General features: G+C 42.5%; 1 non-coding gene across 1 annotated transcript; it reads left to right on the forward strand.

Moving 5' to 3' along the window:
• Positions 1–510: 510 nt before the first annotated feature.
• Positions 511–593, forward strand: TRNAS-UGA. Its single transcript has one exon. It is a non-coding gene; the product is annotated as a tRNA-Ser (tRNA).
• The last annotated feature ends 6,907 nt before the right edge of the window (positions 594–7,500 follow it).

The following is a 7,500-nucleotide window of genomic DNA, read 5'->3' on the forward strand; positions in this document are numbered from 1 at the left end:
TCCAGTCACACTAGCTCAGGCGCAGTACCAGCAGATGCATAAGATGGAGAGGTGCCCCAAGAGCAAGTCTCTATTTAGAAAGGAGACCATAGAAGGTATAGGCGATTGCTCAACTCTTAGTAGGTATACCGAGTCTGAGGACGAAAGATTCTTCCTATGTTCTTTGCCTTCTCCTTGATCAATCCCTTGCCTACTGAAAATGGGAGTGTCATGAGCGTATCCCATACCCATAGTCATTCAATCCAAGGTGAATTGCACTATCGACTCTTCGTACTTGAGTTTAAAAGGAGCTTGTTAAGCATAGTCATCACTACAGGTTTTGACTCCCACCAAAAGCACCTTTTCCAAGAAAGAAGGGATTACCTCTCTGACAAATTTCTTACTTTCTAGTATTTGCTATTGCGTCCAATAGGATTTGAACCTATACTAAAGGCTTAGAAGACCTCTGTCCTATCCATTAGACAATGGACGCTTGGCTAATTAGTACTTTTCATAGGGAAGAGAGAATTCGGAGAGATGGCTGAGTGGTTGAAAGTCCTGGTCTTGAAAACCGGTATAGTTTACTATCGAGGGTTCGAATCCCTCTCTCTCCTATTCAATTTGCTTCTTTCTTCTGCTTAGAAGTTGATTTCCCAGTTTTGGTTGATTCTCTGGTATCTGGTCTTGCAGCTGTCTGCTCTTTTTCCGCTCTTTCCTTTTCGTTTCATCCCTCCTTTATCTCTCATTCGATATAAGTTCTCCTCGGAGTATACTCTCAATTGAAACTTTTTACGCGCTTCAGTGAAAGAGATTAGGCCTCGGCAGTGGTCCATCTTTATTAAGATTTCAATCCATTCTTTCATTACTTCCTACTTTCTTTGTCTTTCTTAGATAGAATGCCATCAAATCATAGTAAGTCGGCTATCTCACTGTGAAAGGCAACTCCTCGCTCTAAGAACCTCTTGAAGAGCAGAAAGCTAGAATGAAAGTGAAGGGCAGATAAAAGCAAGATTGACAGCATGTGTAACTCGTTTTGATTGCCTTTGACTAACCTGATTCTGGTTTAGATCCAGAGAGAGACCGGTTCCGGTATCAGTAGCTCAAACTAGCAGCTGAGGTTCTTTGGCAATTAAAGGCTGGTTAAGAAGGATAGCTTATTCATTTAAGACAATATCATAAAGCTAGGACCTCTCCGGAATACAAATTCGATCAATCGCTTAGATGGCGAGTAAAAGCTTCCACAGCCACTTCGTACTCCAGCGGGAAAAGCATCTATATCAGTCTTCCCTCTTACAGGACTTGGGAAGGAAACCAGTGAGACCGCCATCTCTGCTCACTCTTGTTCAACGGTAATGGACTGAAAGGCTTAGGAGACATCGTCTGATTCAGGTGTGGCAGAACCGTTGACTAGAAGCTGAGAATAATTTATTCCAGGAAAGAACTCTTTAAGCGGATCAACAAAGGCGCTCACTTGCACAACCCAGCTTAGAAGTGAAGTTCTTTGCCCTGTTCTCTTATTGGCATCGAGTCTAATCGATTCCGGGAAAAAGGCAAAAACACTGAGATGGCACAACTCCTTCTTCTTTCTCTGTGCAGAATCCGCATAAAGGCTTGCTTCTTTTCCGGGCTAGTTCGCAAAACCGTCACTCCCGTGGCTCACTTGGAAAACGTTCGTACGTTGCTAACCTCTTATTCTCCTCTCTGGCTCACTGACTAGCTAGCTTGCCTAAAGCCCTGATGGAAACACTTTTTATGCTGGCTTGAGATGCTTTAAAAGTAGCAGGACTATAACTTCACTCTCCATTTCGTAATAGAAGAAAGCGTAGAAAAGAAAGGTGATGGGCGCAGCTTTGCCATGCGCTATTCAGGGTGCTACCGTATAAAATACTTTATTTGAAGATGGTGATGGCGCAAATACATTCCGTGCTTTTAACCCAACTCAAGCTGAAGAAACTTATTCAATGGTCACTGCTAATCGCTTTTGGTCCCGGGGTTGCTTTTTCCAATAAACGTTGGTTACATTTCTTTATGTTATTTGTACCGGTAACTGGTTTATGGATGAGTGCTCTTGGAGTAGTCGGTCTGGCCTTGAACTTCCTCAAGCTTATGCACTAGAAGCACTTTTGTCTCACAAGAAGAAGAACAAAATGCATATTCTGAGAAAAGGATATAGAAAAGGAACTAAAGCCCGTATGAAGCGTATGCTTTTGCCTAAGCTTCTCAGACTCTCTTTGAGCTTCTAGGCTCCCCTGCTTATTTTATTTCTTATATAAGATAAGCGTGTTGATCTACCACGCTGCTTTGAACGAGGAGATGGGGATGCATCCTCGAGAACTCTTTTCCGAATCTTTCTATATATACTATACGCAAGCCTTCTGGCACAACACACACTCCCACTCAGAAGAGCGGAAAGTCAATCAGATAAGATAAGAAGATAAGGGACAAGAGAAAAAGAGGATGGAGCAAATAAGCTGCATCCTTAAACAATGAATCTTTTTCTGATAGTAAAGAAGTAGCCTACAAGGAATCCTATCCTCTATTTTTTCTTTTAATAAGGAAGGGCAAACTGTCTGCTTTTCCCGTGCTTTTCAAGTAAAAATAAAAACCAACTTCTGTGATATATCCCTTCGTGGGGACTTCAGCCATGATTTGAAGGGCCTCTTCTCTGTCGGGGCACCGCAAATCAAGATCTAATTTTTCCTCTTTTTATTGTATAAATAAGAAAGATCTATCCTAAAAGAAAGGCCTTTTTCGAGAAAAGGCTTACGTGGCGATTCTCCTCTTCCTTAGACATAAAGTTAGACCCACTAGGTAAATAAAGGAATTACCAAGGTAAGACACATATCGCAATATTACATCTACCTTTGCCTTACCCACAGAAAGCCTTCGCACAGATTTCCTTCCAACGTTTTTAGCAAAGGCCGGAGAGAAAGCATTACCGCAGCTTTTCCTCTGTTGCAGGTATGAAGTGAGTTCCATACCATGAAAAAGATTGAAATAGGACCAGGAAGACAACCCACCACTGGAACTTGCTTTGCTCTCGCTCTGCTCGCTCCCACCTGTCTTCTTCCCACTATAGTGAAAGTCACCATAACAGGAACCTCACTAACCTTAGAGGCTAGTTACTCAAACCACTGTCTTCGTTCCTCAACATCCTTCCAATAAAATCTATTACAAGTTGCATCAATCAAGTCAGGGAAAGATTTTTCACAAAACAAAGACCTAACCGGAATCATGAATTGGATTCGAACCAATAGCTCTATGCGACTTTACCTTTAGTCTCATGATGGGAAGACCCCGCTGCCCAGGATCTCGGCACCCCTCTCCACCTTTCGGCGATAAATTTGCCTACCCAACCCGCCCGCAATCCGATCTATTCCAGTACCTTTCCATATCTCAGATGCTCTATTCCATCTTTTTTGAGTGAAGGGGTCTCTTTATTTCCAGTCCCAATAGTGAATATTAGATCGGAACCGTTTCGCGCAACTCGCGGATTTCCTTTGTTTGTTTAACGCGGAAAGCATCCTTTGGAGATCTTCCAAGGAAGACTCCCGATCTTTTTGCCGTCCTTCGAATAATTTCTCCCTAATTATTTGAGTGAACTCCCACGCATCGCCGGGATAAAGATCTTTCATTCTAGCGATTATTTGATTTTTTAGTGAAAAGTGGTTAATCGCTAGATCCCTCAATAGTGCTTGCTGCTCCGCGGTGAATGCGTTTAGTGGCTTTCGAATGGAGTCCTCATGAATTACGTCTTTTAGTTCTTCCTTAGGAAGTTTATTTATTAGAGAAGCCATTTCGTTCTGTTTAAGCTCAACGGTGATCAAATTATTTTCTGGAATTTGAATCCCTTGTTCATAGACTACGGCGGGAAGGTCGTTTAGACTAGGAAGAGACGCTTCCCCCCTTTCTAGGGGGCCTAAGCGCAATTCTAGATCTTCGGGTTTGTGAGTGCATTCCACGATTTGCGCGAACTCCGTGAAATACAAAGAAAAAACACAAATCCACGTCGAAATGGAAAAAGCTTTATCAATCTTAGGTACCCAAGATTTTTTTTTATTGATAGTATACATGAAAGTGCGAACCAAGATCCATGATACGAAAACCAAAAATAAGACAAGTAATAACAGGAGATCCTCATGTATTTCTAACCTCAACTCGCACACTAAATAATTAGAAAATAGAAAATACCATCTATAGAGCTTTAGCTCGATCAAAATAGCTAAAATAGTTGAAAACGCCATTGTGAACACTGTACTGAGACGCCTTTTTAGAGACACCATAGATTTTACTTTTGTTCTTCCCCCCTATTTTTGCCCTATCACCAGTGTCCCGATCCTAAGCACCCCTTTTCCATTATACACGAATAAAGAAACCACTTTTCTCTTTTCTACGATAATTTTTGTTTCGCTGCGGCTATACGACATGAGTTTCAGTATCCCGTCAACCCCCGCTGAAGCACTGGAAAAATGTTGACCACGATTTATAGCGCTTTTCAAAAACATTTGCTTGCGTGGACAGGTAAAAGAGTAAGCCCACTAGAGCCTTCATACTCTTACTAAAGCACACTGAACACTCACCAAATCTTGCTTGAAAGCGGAGTGGAATCAAGAAATTGGCATACCTTGAATCAAGAAAGTGGTATACAGAAACATCTGACCAGCAAGGGTGCTTGAAAGGCTTACAAAGCCCCTTTGAATCATCATTTTCCATTCCATTGTGAAAAATTTTCGATCTTGTACCCGCTTGCTTCTATCTATAGAAAGATTCTCCTCTCCAACTGCTGCCCTATTCACTACCAAGATTGACCTGAGAGTATCCGCCTTCATGCTTACACGTCCCCTTCCATCCTCCTTTTCTCCTTTATTCTCTGTTCTTTTTCCTCACGCTTCTCTTCCTAGGAAATTAGGCTTCCTTATAACCTATAAAAAGTATTTAAAGAAAGTGTAATTTTGGTATAGACTCACGGAGACTAGATTCTCTTTTTTGCTGGATCAACTGTGCGGGAACTTTAAATGCAATTTACTAGCAAAAAGCGTGGGTTAAGGGATGCTGTTGAGGCTCTCTGTTGCAAATCCTTTCTATACGTTATTTTTGATCCAATCTCGCACTTGGTCTGATCCTATTCTTTACTAATGGTTGTTGACTAAAGGATGCATGGGACTCTTTTTTCTCGTTGCTAGGCTTTCAACCAAGTGCTTTTCCATCTTAGGTGAACGAGCTACGATCTCGCAAGGCACTACTGTAGAGCTCTTTGGGCCTGCCGCTGTCTCAATCGATAAACTTTGAAGATTAGCCTACTGAACGATTCTATCTTTTATTTAATGAAATTAAAAATAAAAATTTCCTACTGAACGATATTATTATTATTTAATTTAAAGATTTATTTTCGTTGAAGAGTTCTCTCTGTCCCTCCGTCCCCAATTAGCTAGTTGTCCCGTCCGTCGTCCAATCCCCCACTTCGTTTCTGATAGTCCATTAGTAGTCCCTACTGAGCAATCTAGCTGCAATCGAGCTAGCATTGAAATGGAAAGAGTAGAGTGAAAGTAGGACGAGGTCTGCCCTTACACTTCCTGTTAGTAGGAGTGGATTAGTTAGAGTCGGTCCGTTCTCTTGTTTCAGAAGCTAGGGACAAGCCTTCCTCCATCCTATTCAATAGCCTATCGAGCCAAGCCAGATCTGCAGCCAGTGACGATAACTAAGTAGTTAGTAGAATTAGTATAAGTAGTAGTTGACTGGGACGATCCACTAGATCCATAAGCCCATAAGGGAAGATGAATAGCCTTTCTTTGTAAGAACCTCGTTCGATCCCGAACTGCATTCAAAAAAGTAAATAAAGCGAGGGATTACCAAGCTAGAAAGAAGAGTTGTTTTTGAGCTAACTTCCATGATAGGGAAGGAGTGAACTCGAGAGAAGAGAAAGCTATATGCTTAACACATGCAAGTCGGACTATCTTTTTTAGATTCACTCTTTTCCTCTCCCTTATGGTCGAGCTACTTCGTTACTCTCGGTCTCATTAGCATCGGCTTCCCAAAAGCCATCATTTTAAGCTTATGACATTGATGAGTGATCCAACAGTCTTGAGTGGCAGTTCTCCAAGGAGAAGGGATCCCAGGTAGGAGAGCCAGCCGGGCCGGGGGAAAGAGGTAGTCAAAGACTACCCGGGAGTAGGTTCTGGAATTGATTCAGAGTTGCCACTCCTCAATCTTCGAAATATAGTCTAGTCCGGCGATAGAGGACTTGATACTGATCTTCGACAAGCCTTGATCTGTGCTGAAGACAGATTCTCTTATCGGCTGAGGAAATAGGTAGCCTGTAAGCCCACCCATTCTTCCTTTCCGACCTTAGCTTAGCTGCTCACGCCAATGCTCATGGGTATGGGGCAATAACTGCTGCTACTGTTATACTCCCACACTATAAGAGACGGCTCATCTTCTATCTAAGACCTCCTCAATGAGAGGATGCCTAACCGCTGCAGTTTTCTCAGGTCGAGTTGAGGGCTTGAGCTTCTATGATTCCTGTATTGTTGCTTTTGCGCCGGCTGTCTTATTTCTTTAACAAAAAGAAAGGCCAGTTCTTGTCTAATCGATAGTGGCTCGTTCCTCTGATTATGGTTGAGCTAAACCATTTACCCTAAATAAGATTTCCAACTAACTGGATTTAGGGGGGGATATCTGCCCTGATCTTACCGACTGAACTCCTATAGACTCAAGAGAGTAGGCCTTACTGAGCTAATTCAGTAAGCTATTCAAGCTCCGTCTGCCTAGTCCTGTCCTCAATAGATGACTTCTGCTTTAGGACTTCTCGGAGATTAATCGATCTATCTTAGTTACGACCGGAGACAGATCGGGACGAGCTGCATTAAGATTTAGATGTGGGCGGAAAGCTACCTCTTCTGTCCTTATCTTCAATGCTAAATTCCTGAAGTTACTTTGAAACATCATCAAATACGGCTACTGAAACTGAGTCTGATTCCACTTCTTTCTGGCACCTTTAGCAAGTAATTCATCTATCTATTTTACTCTCTCAGTTGGTTAGCTAGTGTCATTGTCCTTCTGCTTGGGTAATTAGTTACTGCCCGCATAATCATTGATTATTTACTTCTCCGTAATCGAACCTGCCATCCACACTGCCTCTTCCCCTGTTGATAACCTGGCCTTGGAACTGGCCAATGTATGGTCTCTCCACTAAGCTTTGATCTACGCGCACTAGCTTTCTCGGCGACTAATGCCCTTCCCTTTTACAGCTGCTTCTGCCTCCCACTACATGAAACTAGCATCGCCGAAAACAACCTTCGCCTTGCAAAGAAAGACCTCTCTACAAGCGGACAGGTTCACCCCTCCAACCATTCTTTCTACCCCGCATATAGTTCTCCCTACAAAGAATTTCCTCTCTTTAAGGCGGAAGAAAGCCTAATTCCTATCGGAAAGCCACGGAACTGTTTTTACCAACCCCATTCGACTAGGCTTGAAAGCAAGCTGCAAACCGAGGAGCATTCAGGGAGGGGTAAGAACCTTACA

Source organism: Erigeron canadensis, unplaced genomic scaffold (assembly GCF_010389155.1).
Source record: "Erigeron canadensis isolate Cc75 unplaced genomic scaffold, C_canadensis_v1 Conyza_canadensis_unscaffolded:264, whole genome shotgun sequence".
Lineage (NCBI taxonomy): Eukaryota > Viridiplantae > Streptophyta > Magnoliopsida > Asterales > Asteraceae > Erigeron > Erigeron canadensis.